The following is a 20,864-nucleotide window of genomic DNA, read 5'->3' as shown; positions in this document are numbered from 1 at the left end:
CACCTGGCTGATTTTGTTCTTTCTTTGGATTGCAGCAACCATTTGAAGAATGTTAATTGATTGTAATTGTTTTAGTTAATCAATTTCAGGGAATCAGGAGCCTATTTTACATGCAGGAGTTGTTTACTTTCAAGCAGTTCGCAGAAGTAGTAAAGACTATCCTAGGTCAATTGTTTCTTTGCAGGAGATTGTTTTGTATGTATGACTGTAGCTATGAGGGTAGTATGCCTCCTGATCTAAAAGTTGAAGAAAAATGTTCTCTGTCAATAATTGCTAAAATGAGTTTAACACTTAAAGTTTACTCTGAGAAGAAGTCGTCAAAGATATGGAGAGCATTAATGTGACTCTTCTGGATTCAATTTCTCTAATAATGATTTATTCTATTTTTATTTTTTTATTTAATGAAAGAACAATAGAAGTAGAGAAGAGGAACCCTCTCCACCTTTTTTCTTTTAAAGTTTAAGGCTGCTTCACTGGTGCAAACATCACTGTCCTACCAGATTTGAATCATCAGTCTTGTTTGAGTAGAAATCTGCAGATCTCAAAATGTCTTCATTGGAAATCCAAAAGATTTCTGTACAAGAATGCATTTAGCTGTTCAGGGATGTCTATTTGCTTAGGACTATACATGAAAGATTTTGCAATACATTTGTGAAGTACAGCCAGGTAATAAACTCTAGAGATGAATTTTTGATAAGTGGATTTAATCTCTTCCATCTGTTAGTCTAAGATTTCTTGGGGTAGAGAAAAAATATCCTTTCCTCCTTTTCCACTGCATCTTTCCTGTCTGCAAGTCAAATAAGTATGTTGGCTGAGAGGCAGCTAACTGAAGCACATTGAAAGTAGCATATATATGAAATTAAATAGAACTTTGATGTAATTGGGAAGTGTTGTGGCCTTTAGTAGTCTTTGGCAGGTGAACATTTCCATCTATTAATGATGCTTGTCCCATGAAAATAGGATGAACTTCATGGTTTCTGTACTTGTTTTGATGAAGCACACAGTGTAACCAAATGGTCTTTATGCCTCAAGCTGGAACTGTGTACCTTAGTTTATTTTTTTATTTGTGAGAAGTTGACACTCATTTAATTAAAAGCAAATAAGCTGCAAAGCTGTTTTCTCCTTTCCCAAGTCTGTATATTCTGGATTTCATTAATTTTTTTTTTTTATTTTTTTTTTATTTTATTTTTTTTCTCCCATGACTTTTGTTATCTCTGTAGTGGCTTTCCAAATTGGCAAATGAATTAAACACCAAAATTCTGAAGGGAAACAGAAAAGCTTTCTGACAGAAAAGCTTCTGACAGAATAGTCACTGGCATGCTATTAGTAGAAAATGAGAAGTAGGCTAGTTAATGTGAATCCCAGATTTCTGATAGGAAGAGAAAAACAGAAGTATCAATAGAATGAAATTACCCAGATAAAGCAGTCTTCAATGGTAGGCAGAATAGCATAAATATCACGAAAGGGGGACTACAAATTAAAGGCAGTTAAGTGTGGATTTGACTACATAACTGGAAGTCCCACACATGAAAGTGAGGGAAGGTACAGAAAGGAGTGACATTTTCTTTAAGATAATGAGTAAAACTGAAAGTTATGCACTACTGTATAGTAAAGGAGAGACTGGAGTGGGTACGTTTTCCAGGGCTTCTGGATCCCTTGTGCCCCTTGGACTGCTGTGGCCACAAGGCCGAGTGGGTGGGTGGAAGCTGAGCCTGGAAGTGAACATTTTAAAGGAAGGAATGGCTGTATCTGGGACTCGGTCTTTTTATAGAAAAAATAATATCACCTTTTATGGGTGAAAAAACCAAACAACTGCTTCCAGTCTGCTAACTTCCAGAAACAAACAGGAGTTACAGCAAACCTCCAGTATGTTTCTTCTGAATTTGCCTCAAACAGTCTCAGGTGCCTGACTCGTTTTTATATACCTTTCTGTTTTTAAGACAGGCAGGAAATTCCAGAACAATATAATTGTCAGTATGATAAATGAGAAGGCAAAATACTCTTGAGCAGTAGAGGACAGCGGGTGTTATTATGGCCTATTGTTGCTATGAATAGAACCACCCAGACACCAATTAACATCTCATTGCTATGATTACTTGCCATAGTATCTATTCCACTAATCAAACTTGCACCTTTTTAGTCCATATTTTGATTTCAAAAAGTTATACTAAGAACAGATTACATTTATCTCAAATGCAAATAAATGTGAAGCTTAAGAAGCTAATTAAGTTTATAACCACTGAGAATAACATTAAAAAGAAAATTAAATTGCTTAGTTTGGAGGAAAACCTTTTAGGAAACATTTGTTGAATAAACATAAAAGAAATTCTCTTAATGTACTCTTATGCAAATAGCGTTCTGTTTATATTTTTCCATATGCCAATCATATATAACTCATATAATTTTTCCTTCAGTAAGCATTCTTCTTTATAAGAATATTTGTTATCAAACACATAATGTGTAGTATGAGTTCTACATGAGAGCAATCTGCTCCAGATTCCCAAACTTTCTGAGAACAATTTCAGCTTTATAAAAATAACAGTATTAGAAATAGTTAGCAAATAATTGCTGTAGGCGAGGGGACAGAAATGATGTTGAAAGCACGTGAGATATGCCTTCTCTCATTTTTCTGTCTTTTTTTTAGTGGTCATAAAAGGTGCCAGATTGAAAGCCCTAGAGGAAGGAAATTGCTTTTTATGGATAGAACAAGTAGCAGTACCACAGCATTTCTTGGGCTGGGCTCCATCTTTTGAAGTACTGCGATGTTGCTAGCCTAATAGCTTGCTGAGGTGTGTCTTAGCAGCTCTCAGTGGGAAAACAAGGGTTGTTGAGCAGACTGGTGTTTTGGTAGGTTGTGCTGCTTCTGTGCCCCAGGACCTATGGCTGCTTTCTGCTGGGAGCTGTCCTGGCAGGCACAGCTTTGGCAGCAGCTTGCTGCCCAGGGGGACTTGGCTGAGCACCCAGTGCTACTCTCATTCCAAATGGATTAGCTGTTCTCAGGAAAGAAACTTCTGCTTACAAACCATTCCTCTACCTGGTTTGAGTACAAACAACTTTTGAAGGAGAAACAGTAATTCATACTCCAGAAAACAAAAACTTGGATTGTCTTGATTTCTCCTTGAAGAGCTCTTCTGTCAAGGGTATTGACTCTGCTTCTGTTGCTCCTGTTCCTTATTTCTCACTGCAGATAAAATTAAAATACATGCAATGTGCACCCCTTATTTGCAGAGAGGAGCAAAGCAAGGCCTCTGTGTATTCTTGAGAGAGTAAATCCCAGTAGGCTTGGATATGCTTGCTTTCTTGTCTTTATGTGCTGGTTTAAGCATCAGAGTTGGTCTCAAGGAGAGATGTCAGTACATCTGGCTTGTCCTATGAGGTCTGGGTGACCTGATGAGCTAGGAGGTAGTTCTACCCTCTGCTGGTAATGTCTTCATTCTTGTGAGCTGGGCTCTGTGCACACTGGGAGGAGAAGGTTGTGATGGTAGTGGTGATTATTGTGTCATTACAGAGGACTTGAAATTATTTTGTTAATTCTTAACACATGACTTCAGCCTGCTGGTATTCAGATAGCATTCCTTTCACAGAAATGGTTTCAATTGCAACTAGAATATTTTATATTTTGAAATGAGCCCCCAATGATCCACCACTATCTTTTTTTAAAGATTTGGACATGGAAGACCAATGTTGAGCTTGGACATAGATATAATTTTTTTATAAAACAGCTGACAGGTTTGCTGGATTAGTGTTTATAATACTTATTGACATCCCATGATACCTTTCCGTAGCTGAGCAGAGTTTAGATTGACTCTGGAGTATTAGTACTTGATGAAGGTAATCTGTTTCCTTGGCTGAAGCTAACAAACAAAGCAGTTAAATCCCCATTACAAATGGCTAAACAGGGACCCATTAAACTTCTTATAGGCCTGTCTCATTTCTATAGCCCCTGAAACATTTATAAAGGGCACTGTTAAAAATTTACAGAACCTTGAGATAGTTTCTTAAGCAAAGCTATTCTTTGCGTATTACCTGAAATATGTAGTCTTTCCTTAAAGAGTAAAATAGAAGTTGTTAAGAAAAACTTTTTCCCCGTATCCTTTAATCTGTGCTAACTGTTCTGGCTTTTAATGCTCTATTTTAGAAGTTTCAAAGAGAAATAAATCTTGCAGGTAGAAAAGACCAATTCATGCTGAAGCTATCATAGGAAGCAGTGGTTATTGTGACTGGTTATTGAGTTATTGATAATCAAACTGTCTTTGTTAACATTGATTTCAATTATTACTTCTCCAGTCACTCTTCATATGGAAGTTACTCTAGAAATTGTTGGCACCAATTTTGTGATTAATATGGTAATACTGGATGTATCATGTTAATGAGAAATCTCATATTAAGAAGTATAAGAGATTATTTTAATGATTTTGCTGGCATCAAACCATGGTAGCTACAAAGTTATTATTATTATTTTTTTTAATGAATCAATCCCCACAGGCCTAAAAAAAAATTGTGTGAATACTGTTTTTTGTTTTATTTTTTAATTATTCTGGTAAAAGACAACCCCAAATTGAAAATATATTTTCACTATTTTAGTTAATGTTTTGCTATGATAATACCAGGTACTTTGTAAACCTCAAAAGAAATAAAATGCTTAGCACAGCGCTGAAGTGGGGAGGTTGAATCAGGCCTCCCAATGCATGTCAATAAAGAGGTGATAATTAGAGAGAGAAAAAGCTAAGCCTTCATTAGGCCCCAGATTATATGAGTTGCATGGGCAAACTGTCAAATTGAGCTCACCGGGGATGACAATATCTTGTGAGACAGCCTTAGCATGTGGGGATAGTGGCATTTGTTTTTATAATGGGAACGTGGTACTGGGAAGGGGGAGGGGATGGCCAAGGATAGAAAAGCACTATTGTCTGGTTTGGGTCATAACTCTTTTATTCTGGTCATCCTTTCTAGGAGCTTAGTCTTCTGTTCAACTATTTTAAAAAATAAATAACCAAGAGTTTCTGTCTTTCTAAAGATAGGAGGTGATGCAGGAGGGTAGGGAATAATGAAACCTCACTGTGTATATATTTTCTCATTCCTGTGAATTTTGATAATTTCCAGATGGTGACTTGTAAGCATATTCATCAAACGCAAAGAATGGTTTTACAGACCACAATATGTATTCTAAGAAACCTCTAAAATGTTCAGGAACTTTGAATCTTTAGGAGCTGTTTTTCTCTCTACCCAACCACTGTTGTTGCAAGGAACAATAATAAAGAAGTGAAAATGATAGCGTACTTTTTATTTACATGGGTCCTGAAAGTATATGCTAAGCCATCTATAACATCTGCTCTACTAAGGTCTAAGACCCAGCTGTATAAGCTTTGGGATTAGGTACTGTAGAATTTATATTTTGTACAGGATGTAGTTGGTGTTTAAAGTGATTTAAAGCAAGCTTTTCACAGAATTCAGGGATGCAGATAACACATGCTAGTCTGTTCCTGCTTGTGACATTGTGGTTGAAAAATAACAGACCTCTTTACCAGGTCCCTTAAGGAAGTTGCTAAAAAGTCTGCACCTGATGCAAGCTGAGAGATTGAAGTTGCCGGTTCCCTTTACAGTATATAAGGGACCTGAATGTCCATCATCACTTAATAGAGCAATCTTCCAGTTGAACAGTTTCTACATGGTCATCTCCAGAATACAGACCAGTAGAAAATGCAGCCCTGTGCTGGATTCTTTTCTCTTCATTTTGTGCTGATCTCTGTTAATTGCTTACTAGCCAAGCACAAGACACTCACAAAATATACAAGCCCCTACAGTGCTTATGTATTGCAGGTACTCAATCCAGCCTTTTATCCTTTCAAGTCATACGAAGTCATCAGAGAGAGGACAAAAAGTATAGGACATTAGCATCAGCATCAACTAAAAACATTCATTTTGACTTTCCTTGGCCTAGGAGAGTAAAATGTCCTAGAATATTCTGACAGAATCATCCTTGTGCTAAGCAGCTTGTGTTATTTTGGCTTTTCTGAATATTTTTGGGTATAATACAGCACAAAGAAACAATCACAGTACTTCACACCAGTTTGATCTTCTTTTATGTTGTCTAACATCCTAGAGGATCCTCTTCTCATGTTTACTTTCGGAAGTTTAGTGGCCCCAAATACTTTTTTCTAGAAGTACTTTAAACTAGAAGAATATTTCTGTGAGAGCATCATAGCCTTGTAGACAGTCTATAGTAATAAAAAAGCACATCTTGAGAATGTGACAGTTGTGTGTAAAATTAAAAGGGACAATCTCCTGTTCTCCCACAGATTTTGTGGCTTCTTGAGTTTTTCTCAAACATCAGCTTTCCATTCCAGAATTTGGAGAAAAGCCAGAAAAGCTCACCCATTTCTATATATCTCTTCAAATGGGCACTTGTAGATATCACCAGATATGTCAGCTGTCTGGCAGTCTATGCTGTTTTCACCGTTGCCCTCAAGCAATGAAAGTATAAACAAAATTTAGATATAGTACTGAGGGAGAGGAATGGAAAAGGGCCTTCGCATACCACAGCTTTATTGTTCTGTCTGTTTAGCAGTTATGCCAAGTTGCCAGTATGACATACCAGAATGTTTCAATCATCAACTTATTATTGTTATTACCGAATAAAGAACTGTAAGAGCGTGGCTTGCACTACTTCTTGAAATGTCATCTTAATTGTGTATCTGATGAAGTGCTATTGGTTTTGTACTTGCAGGGCCATACTTACATGAACACTTCTGGGAGCTGAGGCTGCCCATTGGAGCACTATTTTGGTACCAGTAGTAGTTTGAAATAGGCCACTAGAGTCCTCTGAGCATTCTTCTGCAAATCAAATTACCTACCAGGTGACTGAGAGAGAAATAACAGGCAGGAGACAATTTGTCTGAAGAAAAAGGCATAGAGAAGGATGAGTGGAAGAGACTTGGATTTTAGAGATCAAGCAGAACTTTCAATCCATTTTTTTCAGTTTCATATCAGAAATGAATTTTCAGCTTTTTTTCAGCTATTCATAGTAATATGGTACAGTTACAATTAGGCTTTTCAGAAAACCTCTGTACCTCTTAAATGGAATTTCACAAGAAATGACAGTGCTGTCCCAGAAGGTAGTTTTCTACATGTTTTGGCCTTCCTTTTCAAGAGGAGGAGTCAGCATTTCAGACTCCTGTCTTCCACCTTAGGTTAGGTGCTAGACTGATTGTTCTTAATGTCTCTTGTGTTGTATCCTGTGAGCAGCCAAAAACAGGTGTAATCACTTTCTTTCTCCTAGGATACCAAAATTCTAGACCTAATTTAGAATAGGAATAGCTCTGGGTGGTCACAGGTGTGGATGTGCCCAAGGGGTGGTCAGATTTCCTTCTTTGCCTGTTTGGCAGAGATGTTGATGTTCAACCCCTTACAAGGCAAGAAAATTATTTCCGCTCTTTTTCAATAGGAAATAACACATTTACAAGTGAGTTTCTATGAAACAGTTCTCCTTAATGCAATTCTCTATCTGGGGAAAGGAGAGCAGAGTACATAGTGGACACCTGGCTTAGCTTGTTACTGGAAGATTCTCAAAAATCCCATAGTGGGGACGCTCAAAGTGTGGTGTAAGTTACTGTAAATTTTGTGATTGTCCCTAGACTCCTGGCCTGTGAATTTTTACTGCTGTAATCTAACACTATTAGTTACCATGGGAATTTTGCCCATTGTTGTGAGTTTGTGATTCTGTGAGCTGATTTCAGGCTTCAGAGAATGCACAGTGGGCCGGGTCTGGTCTGTATGCTGAGTGAGATGGACTGGTTAAGCCCCTCTGCCTTGTCCCCCAGGGAACACAGGCGCAGGTGCCAGGTGCATTGGTGGTTTATGAACTGGTGCCAAGGACCCATGTTGTTGAGTGAGGGCTAGCACATGCTTACCCAGCCTTGAGCATCTTTCTGCACTTCAGGGTGTATTTTTCTGCCTTTTTTTTTTTTTTCTTCACTGTTGTTCAGAGCATGCTCACCCACCATTGCCTCAGTGCACAACCAATTGATTTGTGTGGATGTAGTTAACTTTTTTCTTTTGCCATTCATTTCAGTTTTCTAGATATTTCAGAATCCTTCACAGGTAGAAGAATTTCCATTTCCCAATATATGACTGCTGGTGCTGTGAAGAACTAGGGGCTTTTTCTGGTCATAAGATACCTACTTGTATGAGAAATTAGTATCTTTGGCAGTTTGCTAAAGATTGCTGCTTAAATCTATTACAAGGAAGCACAATTTTCTGTAACTTAATTTCCTAAGCCTAATGAACCTAGTAAATTTCCTTTGATGTCTTCCCAAGTTAATATGTTAAATCTAATTTATTTGGCAAAAAATTGGACAAATTTTCTTGTAATTGAATTAACCTAGAAAAAAAATGTATTGTTATGGTAATCTGTGACTAATAATTCCTGGGTTTGGTTCAATTCATTTGCTAGCTTGCAATTGCTATTTTTGTGAGCTGTAGTTTAAATAGAAGGAGTTGACTGATCCAAATATGTATTTGAAAAGTTTGATAGATGATCCTGAATTACTTCATTGCAGTTTAATGTTGCAGAAGGTTTTCTGGCCTACATGATTATTTACATACTTATTGTGTTCACTCATTGACTTTCTTTACATGTTATTGGTATTTTGTGGACAACACTAATGATAGGATGATACATTTCTATCAGCACTAACACATTCTTATTGCAGAGAGAATTCCCTTTTTTTGGCTTAATTTTTTAAAAAATAGAAACTCTGAGCAGTTCCATCAAAAGTTGAAAAAAAACCACAGCTGGGGGAAGGTCCTGGACAAGTTTCAGTGGCAAGACAAAATATGAGCTTGCATCCTTACTTTGACTTTTTTTGAAGTAGGAATAAGTGAGATAATTTTTTTCTTCTCCTGGAAGGTGATTCATATGGTCTTCATGCCAACAACGATGCTCCTACTTTCCTGACACTCATTTGTTATGTGTGGAGAAGCATAATATGATGTAAGCAGTAGAATCAAACATCTGACAAATGCATTCCATGGGCCAGTAGTGAGTGCAAATCCATGTATAACCTTTAGAGATTTGTGCAGCTCTTCCTACCCTTGGATGTAGGAAGAATCCATGCTGGAGGAATCCTGATACCTGATGGTACTAAATGACTACGTATACCAAAAGAATAGGGCTGGTTTATTTTGTTTGTACATTTCTGTCAATCTCAAAATTGCTCAGGACAGAGTTTGACTTTAAAATCACAGGCCAAAGATCTTCCTTATGTTCTTGTATTTTAAATTGACTCTTAGTGATATCCAGTAATATTTGTAAATGGTCCAGGAGTTTGTTTTTCTGCTATGAATGTTTACCCTGATGCTTATATCTTTTTCAGCACATCTGCAATTGCATGAAAAATAGTCAAGAAGCTGCAATAGTAAGGTCAACAGTTTTAGTATTAAAATCAGTTTACAGTATGTTTGCTTGAAGAGCACATAAATTCAAAGAGGCAATAAGTATAAACAGAATAGCTGATTTCTTGGATGCACTCCAATATAATTATAGCTATTCACCCTTGTGACTATTTGTGTGTGTAGCTTAAAGCTATTTGCCTGCCCTAAGGTACAGTAGCAGTATTTTTATACATCTTCGTATCTGATTGAAATGCAAAATTCAGTAAACCTGGAAAGGATGCTAACAAGCTTAAAGAAATGCATGAGTAAAATGAACCGGCAGATTGACGGTGCGTTTTGGCTTTTGTTGGCAGCACCACCCAGTTCTTGGTGCAGGTACCTCTCATTCACTTTGGTTTTGTAACTGAGATATCCCTAAAGGATTTGTCACCAAAATAGTGTATTTCTAATAGGCAATTATGAAAAAAAAAATCATCATCAATCACATTTATTGCAAACATCTCATAAAACAGTAAAACATTTATGCGGCTATGGAAGGCAAGTATGCTGCCATGTAATATACTAAGATTTGCATATAAAGAACAGCAGGCAGCAAACAAGTATCTTTTCCTTTCTTATTCCATTTATATGAGCACCTTTGATGCAATGCATCTATTTAATTCATATTGAAACATTATAGCTGCAACACCTGAGTGATATTAACTGCCATTAGGTCTGGGAAGCCCACAACACAGAGGTGGCTGGTAACGCTGCTCTCTGCAGGTAGGGTCCATCAGGCACATTGCACCTTGTCACAGCCTGTTTATCACTGAGCAGGCAGGGTTTTGTCTCAAGCTGATGTGCACCTGTCAGGGATTTTTCTCATATTTGTTCTCTCCCTCCCACAGTGTCACCAAGGATCATTCCTGTCAGGATTTTATTTTCAGGATAATTCCAAGGCAGTTGGGACTCTGCGTCGTTTCCACGTGAATAAGAATAAAATGTAGTTGCTTGGAAAGACACAGCTCTAGATTTGGGGGTGGGGGAAGCTTATGGCAACTGACTGTCAATACCAGGATCTACTAATCTCCCCTGTAATCATGTGTGCCGTGTGCTCGCAAACACTCAGAAATCATTTTCTTGAAACTTTTTTTAATAGCGCAGAGTGCGTCTACTGCAGGGCTGTATGATACAAAATGACTACTAAAATGTGAGGTTATTTGTGTGTCAGAGCTGGTAACAACTGTCTTTATCTGTTGTGGGTTTTTTTTTTTCTTGCAAGCATCAAGGTAAAATGAAGCAGGCAAAAAAAAGAGAAATGAATGACATCACATTGTATAAATCTGTGGGATTTTTTGACATTCGACTTTCAACTATCATTTTAAAAAATTCTGCCTTCTATTTACTTGTCAGAGATGGATTTAATTCTTATATGCTGGAAGGAATTCGCCATGTTAAGATATTGATATAACAAATTGCTGAATGTTTTAGAGATTGATTCTTGCTGACCAAAATGGGCTTTCAGATTGGAAGCCTTTTTTTCTAGAAAACTCCTGCTGAGATAGAAGTCTGACTGCTACACAAAAGATATATATGGTTTGTTTAGTCTGCTTCTATCTAGCAATTTAAGGATGCTATCAAAAATTGCATTTTTTAATGAAAATTACCTAAGGATATGGCAAAGACCCTTGGTTAAAATGGACAGAGTAGCCAGTGCCAGGTGAGTATTAACATACTGATTGGTTGTTACTGCTGCCAGTCTTGCTGCAAAATTATGACAGGCCACACAGCAGGGAGCAAATGATCATTAATACTTCATCCTCTGGGACACAATAGACTGCCATTCACTTGCATACAAATAAAATACATAATGCTTGTCAGGCAAGGTGACAGAAAAAAGTGCTTTCTTAAAATGACTTATACTACAGTGGGATGTGATCATTTAAGTTGTATTTTTATATTGTACAGTGTATGATCTTGGTAGCGGAGTATTTGAATTTGTTCTATTCAAAAAATATCTCTTAGTTCTATTTCCCAGTGTTTATTTCATTAGAAGAGCATATGATTTTGAATACTGTTCTCAGCTGTACAGTGGAAAGTTAACAATACCTCTTGCAGGCAGAAATGTCTCTGCATTTAACTCAGTTCCAATTCCAAAGTTGCCAAATAGAACAGATATTTCCAAACCAAAAGAAGCTGTTCTAAACTTTAATAAGCTGCTTCCACAACATTTTCAGTAACAAAAAAGAAAAAAAAAGGAAAAAAAGTGCTATGTTGTATTATACTCTTGGTAAGGTCAGAAGGAGGCTAGAATTTGAAGTATTTGCTTGTCCTGTGCTTCCAGTAATGCTGCTTCTGTTCTGGGAAGTGCACTGAAAGAAGATAATCACTGATTTGTGAGGAGATTTTGCATGTTCTGCCTATAGCATTTTTTGTTTTGCTGTCCAGTAATGAATTATTAGGTGGTTACTGCACTGAAAGTTTTGTGCAAGCAAAAGACATAGGATTGCTTAACCAGGCAGTGTGAAGCCTGATAATCTCACAGTATTGGCAAGGAGTTCCTTTAAATTTGCTGGAAAAAACAAGTTCTCTCACATGCTTTTAATGTTTCAACCCATTTTCCTGCTTTAGTACTTCCTGTAAGTCACTTAAGGCAAGCATTAAGTGGAATGTTTCAGTTAGCTTCTGCTTGAGGTTTTTGTCTCCTGGTCTTGATGGCCGAAGTTTCACTAACAAACGTTGTCTTTTGATGGAGATAAAAGGAATACTGGAAGTTTCACATGAATGCTTTGCAGATCTGTGAATGTTCTCATGGATTTCTGCTCCTTCTATGTTCCTATTAGTGTTCAGGTGTCACCTATGTTAAGATGCAATATGACAAAGTACTGATGAATGATGATGAATGTTAGAACCTGAGAATGAAGCGCATGTGCCACTGGAAGTGATGGTAAGGAATATCCCAGTGTTGTGTAGAGAGGAAAATTTAGATGCTATTGAATCCACAGGGTGGTGTTCTTATGTGCATAGTTGGGCAGGAAAGGAAAAGAAGAATAGAAAAAAATCTTTATGACTTGGGTAATTTCTCTAGATCCTGTTTTTGGGTTAAATTCTGAGAACGGAGCAGCAAAATTAAATAGTGCTCTGGAAAAAATAGGTGGAGAAAACTGTGATGCAGTGTGTTCTGTTTTTTGTTTTTGCCTGCTAAGTACATGCACTGAGCACTTGTGGATTGTCATGTTTCTGTTATTTAGAAACAGAAAAATGTTCAATAGTCTCAAACAGGGAAATAAATATTTTGTTTTGGTAGAATATTACCTTTTATGTGGACTCCTAAATACATTCTGATATTTAAAATCAAAGTGTATATTAAGGAGTAAGCTCCACAGTGCAAACTGTGAGACTGAGAGCAGACTGTCTGAATTTTGTATGATATGTCATTAAATATCATGGTTTCCATTGCTTGGAGATTATGAAGTTCAGTGATGAAATGAGTATTTTTTTGGCACAGTAATTTCCCTTCACCTTCCTTGTGTCCTATTGTTTCTGGTTTGTGCATGCAGAAGCATGAAAGCTAGGACTGATGAGCTTGACTGGCACTGCAAAATCCCAAGAAAAATACTACTGTTAATGAGAATTGTGCCTATAACCACTGGCGTAGTACGATGACAATTCAATCCCTATGACTCTGTCAAACATTACAAAAAATAAATAAACCTCATCACTCAATAATAAATAACTGCTCAAGACACTTTAAAGAAAACTTTAAAATGCAGTAGACTAAAATCCTCATCCTGGCTGAATCTTCCTCTCTCATCTGAGAGTTCAGAGCAGATAAACTGATTTACAGTGGTTGGGGAAATAGCTGGTTGTGAGTCAGACTGCAAAGTATGCAAAGGCTTTGGGAAATTCAGTCAGAACATGGATGAAAATGAATATGGGGGTTTCAAATGTTAAAACAAAGCACCTTTAAACTACTGCTTGAAAATCCTAAACTACCACTGCATATGTTCCAGTAATTTGTTCAGCCATGCATTATGCTGTATTCACTGAACGAAGGAAACTTCTCATGAGAATGTTTGAAATGTCACTGAGGTTCAGTGTGGATCAGAGTGCAGGTGGCTCTACAAAGGCTTTGTGGAGAGGATGTGTTTATACAGTTGCTGCTGACGGATGGTATTGATTGGTTAGGCAACTAATAAAACAAGCCACTTCACTTTCATCTTTGTGGTTTCTGTTCCTTCAGTACATAGAAAAGTGGTTTTAATTATTCACATCATCCATTTTAATATATATATTTTTTTACTCTCATCCACCCACTGTCTTACAATCAAGTCATGTTCTTCTAATTATTGAATGAAACTTTCAAAAAGGGTGGGAAGACAGATAAATGCATTTTTAAGAATAGGTACTTGTTGCAGCCTTGTTGTTAAGGTGAGCAGAAGTCTGCTGGTGGTGAGATAATTTGGGCAAGCTTTAGGATGGCAGCTCTGGACAGCAACTCGAGTTTTGGTATCACTGCAGATTCTCAAGTGTTTGGAGTATTTGCGACCGATATTTTCAGTCCCATGGTTCTACATATAAAACCATTTCTCCTATAACATGGCATGTTTTTTCAGTTTTCATACAGCTTGGGAGTTATGTACAGGAAGGTGAGGTCACTCGGTGTTGTTGGGTTTTGCAATGTCTGGTTATCTTCAGAATAGAAGGATGTGATCCATATCAGAAAGGGTATTGGAGGCTTTCAGTTTTAATTGTCTGTTCTCTCATGAGGTAATGGCTACTGAGGAAGAGATGTGATGTGTACATGTGCAAACTAGAAGAAAATGTCTTTTATTTGTATGTATTTTTTAGTAAAAAGGTGAATATATTCCTTCAGTGTTTATAGATGATAATATTATCACTGTTATTCTTGAAAAAAACAATTTGTGGGCTGATTTACACCTGTCAGCTCCAGTTAATGTTGATGCCTACCATCAGAACCTGCAGGTTTTAATCATCTTCACAGTCTTAAAGTAGTAGAGCATGGACATGATGGCTAGGGCTGCTTGCTGGTTCTTTGGTACAGTAGGCTTGAGTCAGACTGTTTGATGGAAGAGCACTTAAAATCTTCTGAGGTTTTCATACTTGGCATGCATACATTTCCCCGCTATCAATAAATTAAAAAAAAAAAAAAAATACATTTTTTTGGAGCACAGAGCCACAGCACTGTTAGTTTTTTATAAATATTTTTTATAAATACAGGCTTTTCAAAGTTTCAAAATCCTTGCTGCTCTCTGGGTTTGTTGAAGACAAATGAGTGAAGTAAATAAATATAATAAGCCTGGTTGATAGCCCCAGGAAAAGGAAAATCAAAAGATAAAGAGCATTTCGGTCTCTGAAATGACCGAGCAGAGCTGTGAAGAGATTTCTGGCAATGAGCATCTGAGATACATAACATAAAAATCTACAATTTTGCTCTGGTTCAGAATAAACATATGCTGTATGTTAGAACTGCCTTTTAAGCACCTTGGACTTTGTCTTATTTCCCTCCTAATTATTTTTTCTAATACACCTTTTGTCTGTAAGTTTAAGTGCTAGGATAAGTCTTTCTGTCTACTGTTCTCTTGCACAAGTAAGAAGAGAAAGCATAGATGGGGGTGTTCCTTACTCAGCTGTTGGAAAGGATTGTTTGGAGAAAGCACTGTGGTGGTGACCCTTTCTTTTTTCTTTTTGAGATGCTCTTTTTTTTTTTTTTTTTTTCCTTCAAGCTAATTTTAACTTTAAAACATCTGTGATTATTTTCTTTTTAAATGAGATTGGGCTGTATGGGGAAGGAAGGTGGGGAAACGAAGCCCCAAGGCTGAGAGGTGGGGTCCCTCCCACTGCAACAGGCGCTGATGGGGTCACTGATGGATGGATGGCAGCACAAGCTGCCTCAGCCTCCCCTTGACAAACATGGAAGCAGAAGGGCAAGAGTACCCTTTTTCAAAACCTTGTTTTGTGCTTCCTCCATATTTAACAGCTTAATCTTGGGTTTACTTGTAGCAGTTCAGGCTAAGTGCATATTCCTTTTATGCTTTTGTTTCCTCTGTAGCATCAGCCTGTCTCGCAGATATAATAATTTGAGTGTGGAAGAAAGAGCTGAGTTGATTGCAGAGGATGCATGCTCCCTATTCGCAGTAAAATAAACTAGGAACCCATGGAAATGAGGCATACAGTTTAAAATGAATTGGGACGATCGTGATAATGTGTTCGAATGTGCCTCCCAAAGTTCATTAACTTAACGTAATATACAGCAGCAAGAATGACACCTATGATTACTCCAATTCAAATGATAGTTCTGTACTTTTCCTTGATGCAAGTTAATGCTGTGAGAACAATGAAACACCTCATGAATGCCACCCAGCTGCACAAGAGGCAAAGTGAGTCTACCAGCTTGTCCTAAACAGTATTGGAATGGCAAGGGTATGGGCTGTTGTTGGGTGCTGTTAGGGCACAGAAACACCAGGGCGATGCACCTGTGATAACATTGCTCAACAAGTTCTTAAAACACGCTTCAGAAAACATGAAAATATAAACTCTTAAATGGAAGTAAAAGAATAAAGCAAATAGAATTAAATATACCACTAAGAGAAGGCTGTAAGCAAGAGAGGAGCTCAAAGGAAGTGCAGGATTAAAGCTGTGCCCTGTTTTGAGCTTACTGCTTATTAATAAAGAGTGGATGGGAACTGAAGAGATGAAGAGACTGTATTGTGAGACACCGCAGAGCACTGTGTGTGTGATGTTCCTTCTGAAGCCATAATAACCATTTGATTTCTGACCCTGAGGTGAATTTTGTATACTCATATTCATGAAGGAGGTGAAGGGATGTGCACTGAGATATGCCCTTCTTTCCAAACGATGTTTTTAGAAGTGACATAATTGAGGTATAAATAAAATAACAAAGAAGCCTTTTTCATATATATGTGATTATTTCAAACTACCAACAGTTGTCTTCACATTCACTGGTATTTTAGAGTCCTGAATTTTAAATGGCACAGCTCTCCTTTACCATTTCCTGGAAAATGCGCTCAATAGACAATGCATCTTAAGGGAAATNACAGTCCTTGGAACTTTGCTTGAGTTCCCTGCTTGTCTCCTGTTTGTCCTATGACATCTCTGATAATACAGTGCCCTAAAATTGCACTTGGCAATAGGCGAGTCTGTATCCTTTCCCCAAAATTAGAGAAGGGATCTAGTGTATGGTAGTTGCTTAAAGTATCTGCCATTATGTGGGATGCCAAGAGGCCAACCCCTGCTGTTTTCCATTCAGATAAATAGGAAACCTATGGATAAATTACCACCTGCAGCGCGTGATAGCGGACATTGTAAGCAGCTGTCACCAGAGCTCTGTAATTATGCAAGTATTCTTCCAATATTATACAATTACATGGCCCCATCTCTCTTTCTTTCTCTTGATAATGTTTTTGTAGGTGTCAAGAGCACTGAACTCCCTCCTTGTTCAATCACTTAAGCCTCAGTGCAATACAACCAGCACTTTGCTGATGTCCTTAGCTGGTATACCAGAGGTTGACTTCTGCTGCATTTTCAGTGCTGCGCTGCATTTTTGCATTGTAAAGCAGATGGAAATAATTGAAATAACTGTCAAAGACGTTGTACCTTAACTTTGTGAGAGATATTGGGTAGTGTTGGCTGATAGAAGCATGCAGCTGGCTTTATCCTTGTTCAGCAGAAACTTCTTGGAAGCATTGCTTTGGCTGAAGCAGGTTGTGGGAGATGGACCAAAGAGTATTGGTGCCTTCTTTGTGTGTTTGAGGGGCTTTGAGCTAAAAGGACGGGAGAACTGGCTGCTACAGCACAAAGCTGCTTTTTCCAAAGTAACAAAAGAGTTCAGTTCTCAGCTGGGGGAACCATCTTATTAGCAAATGGTTACTTTGTTCTTTGAAGTGGGACAGGAAAGCATGTTTTACTACCGAATGCTTCTGCCTTTCTCATTATCATCTCCAGTCCCTTTCCTTAGAATGCCAGTCTATAATTAACGATGAGCATATGAATAATAAAAACATGCATTTTCCCAAAGATTGTTAATAAAAATGGCAGCTACTTCTATTTTTCCCCACCTCTGCGGCCATGTTTCTATCTCATACTTTTGATTTTGTCCCTTTCTTCTGTATTGTGTTTCTGCAAGTCTTTATTTGAACAGGAAGGTGTAGAAATTTCTTGAGGCTGCACAGAGTATAGATTTCCATCCACAAGGGGTGGTCTTGTTTCTGCAAGGGTCTAAATATTTACTGTTAAATCAATCTACAAATCTGCTGAGTTTTTTTCCCTATGTCATTTAACCTATGGGAAGTCTGTTACATTAGATGTGGATTTGTTCTTCAGTTGCAATCAGCCCTTTTCTACTAGGCTGAAGTCTAAGATGAAATATTTTAGATCCAGCACTAAAGTTGGTAATTAGTACTGTTTGTTGTTGTGGTTTCTTTTAACCTAACTTTGGACTATGTCCCAAAGAATATTTCATCTGAAAGCCTTCCTTCTTGCTGCCTTAAAGAAAATTCCCATAAACAAAACTCGTGAGCCAATTCTGAAATTGCCTTTAATTCTGCTGTTTACAGGAGTCCCAAAAACTTGTCTCTGCTGAAGGCATGCAAAGATTATTAAACCAGGTTCCTGAAGCAGCTGTGCCGATTAACACATTAATCCCCCCTGCGCACTGACATGGCACCCAGCTGTGTGCTGTACAGCCAGCTCGAGTGCAGGCTTAGAAAGGTTGTACTGAAAGCATTGATGATACTGGGCTGTGCTCAATGCTGGTTTCACAGATGTGGGAGTAGAGAACTGGGATAGTGATGTTCCGAATCACTGCTCATGTAGGAACAAATGTGTGTCCTTGCCTAAAGCCACCCAGAGTATGTCCTGCTGTGAATCCCTGCATTTTCTGCTGCTGGTGGGTGTTCACACCTGGTGGTCACAGAGAACCAAAGGGATGGTTGCAAGGAAACCAAAAGCAATGTGTCTGGAGGTTTGACGGGGCTTTGGGCAGCCTGATCCAGTGTGATAACCCTGTTCTTCGTAGAGGACTGGAACTGGATGGTCTTTAAGGTCTTCTTCAACCCAAGCCATTCTACTGCTCTGTGATTTTATGTTGCAGGCTGCAGGTTCTCTTGATTGTGCTGTTCAAAGGCACAGATAGATCAGGGTCATCCTGCTCCTTCCCATCACTGAAGGTGCTGCTTTTGTCAAGGCAATGGTGAGGGAATACTCTCATGCTCTGATATTGCATTTCTTATCTCTTTCCATGAGTTAGACTCTGGCTTGCTTTGTACATTCACTCAGCATTGTGTTTTAGGGGGACACTCATTACATATTGATCTATATATGTTAGAATATGTAAATGGTTCTTAATTAAGTTGCAAATAATAAGAGTGGATATCCCGTGTTTTGGGTATCCTCCTATCTTAAAAAGCAGAATAAATAGAGTATAATTTCTGCATTTATTTACTGAGTTTGTTTAAATAAATATAGGGCATCTAGAATGATGAATCTGATGATAACAGAGAATCATCCCAAACTGATAAATTAGAAGAAACCACGGTAACATAATGCCCCCTATAGTTTACAAAGCAGTATGTGCAACAACAGTAAGAGGAATGCTTCCCTACTTACTTTCCTTTAGCTGAATCAGAGTTCCTCAGCTGCGGAGGAAAAACAGCTGGCTAGGTTTTCCTAGTAAAGGGGTCAAATGCTGCTAATTTAGGAGCTCTGATTCTCCTCCTCCTTTTTGGATACTGAAAGAAGTAGGGATAAAAAATGTCTGTAAGTGGTGGCACAGCCAGCAGCATCTGGGCAATACATTTAGGTAATGGGCAGGAGGTCTGATAGAGGAAAGCTGAATGCCTGCCCCAGAGCGAGGGCGCTCTGTAATTGAGTAAATGGCCACTTGATGGCAACATTTTACCACACATAACTAAAGCCAGCAGAATTTGACAGTAGAAACTATAAACCTGACAAAAAACAGCACCAAAATGTTTCCTCAAGACCTAGCTGAAAAAGCTCCAGATATTCATACAGCACTCCTTTATAACAGCTAATGCAAATAAGACCTTTTAACCCACCATGTCTTGTGCATGTCACAGCTATGTGTCCTTGTAAGTGTTCCCTTCCTAGACATCCTCATTTAGCAAGTTAGTATTTCCTTCAGCAAGACAGCCACTTCAAGCAGAAGTATGTATACTGTTAATTGCTTTGCAGCTTCAGCAATAAGTTATGCAGAATATAACATCCAAGCACAGACAAGATGTTTTGCTCTTAAATTAGCCATTTTCTATTTAGTTTTTATCCTTCTTTCCTACATCCAGTATAACTGCAAGTCTTTCACTTGCCCTATCAGTTCCTTTAGGATTCTGTGATCTCAACAAGAGAAAAAGCAATGTTGTATCTGAATGAGGGAGAAGACCCATCAGACTTGCTGTGGTCTGCATGGCAAGATTTTCTGACCTGTGTGATAACAGCCTGAGTGGGAGCTGTGACCATGACAATCAGAACAAGGCAGCTTACCAAAGACTGGAGTGGATGGAATGGCTCCTGCCCACCTCTGAGCTGTGGGGAAGAAAGAAAGTTGCTGATCCTTGTATGATGGTGAACCAGCAGCAAAGAGGGCACACTCATAGGTGCTATGACAAGGCATGGACAAACATATGCTGTTTGCTGTCATCAGGGGGATGAACAGCACATTGTGAGTCAGTTATTCAAATAAGGTGGTGATGTGGATGCAAAGATGTCTCTCCTAGATCCAACATTTTAGGTTTGTGTTGTATTGTTCTGTATTTTCAGACTTGATAACACCTTTCCTCTGTTGCAGTAACTACTGGAAAAGTTGTGGTTTTTCAGGTAATTGTCTTTGCAGCCTGGGTGGGAGAGTAAAATGCAGGAACAATGTGAACTTGCTGCATTTGGAATTTTGTCAAAATGAGAAATCTGATTTTGGTTTTCTGATTAAAAGCCCATGTAGCAAACTGGGAGGTTGATTTAGTAGATGGTGCATTTGGAACTCAAAAAAATCACTTCTTTGACAGATTATGGCATGAATCCCCTGCCTTCCACTCAGTGCCAGTGCACGCTGGAGTGAGAGTTGCCTCCTTTTCCTTCCTTTTCCTGCAGCATCTGTTTATCTATTGGACAAGGACTGACACTGACTGAATTCACTGCTAAATTTGCCACAGCTAAGGTTAAACAAAAGGTAATTTGTTATTTTGGCTACTCATCCATTGGTGTATGTACAGTTACTACTTAAATTCCAGAAAAAGACACGTTCAGAAGGCTTGTGAAAAATGAAACAGTTTTCCTCCCAGTGATGGCAGGGATCTCAAATGAGTTGTGCTGTCAATGGGAGCACAAGAGGTTATCCAGTTTTCCATAATCTATAAAGCTTCTTCAGAATCATGTCATTAGCTTTCCTGTGGTAGCACGCAGCAGAGCTAATAATGCAATTATGGTTCATGTAGTTAAAC

The 20,864-nt window shown here is 38.2% G+C and overlaps 1 protein-coding gene across 4 annotated transcripts in view; it reads left to right on the top strand.

Annotated features, from left to right (window-relative positions):
• The window catches only part of LOC107318199 (phospholipid scramblase family member 5-like), a 92,228-nt gene that overhangs the window by 52,415 nt on the left and 18,949 nt on the right, over positions 1–20,864 (top strand). For 2 of the 4 annotated variants that reach the window (XM_032446497.1, XM_032446496.1), the window contains exon 2: positions 20,515–20,593. The gene's annotated coding sequence lies outside the window, so the exon portion shown is untranslated. Of the gene's footprint in view, positions 1–20,428; positions 20,594–20,864 lie in introns of those variants that run through there. The other 2 variants (XM_015871747.2, XM_032446498.1) reach the window with 2 other exon arrangements.

This window comes from Coturnix japonica, chromosome 9 (genome assembly GCF_001577835.2).
Source record: "Coturnix japonica isolate 7356 chromosome 9, Coturnix japonica 2.1, whole genome shotgun sequence".
In the NCBI taxonomy this organism is placed as follows: domain Eukaryota; kingdom Metazoa; phylum Chordata; class Aves; order Galliformes; family Phasianidae; genus Coturnix; species Coturnix japonica.
This window is presented reverse-complemented; position numbering and strand designations above follow the sequence as displayed.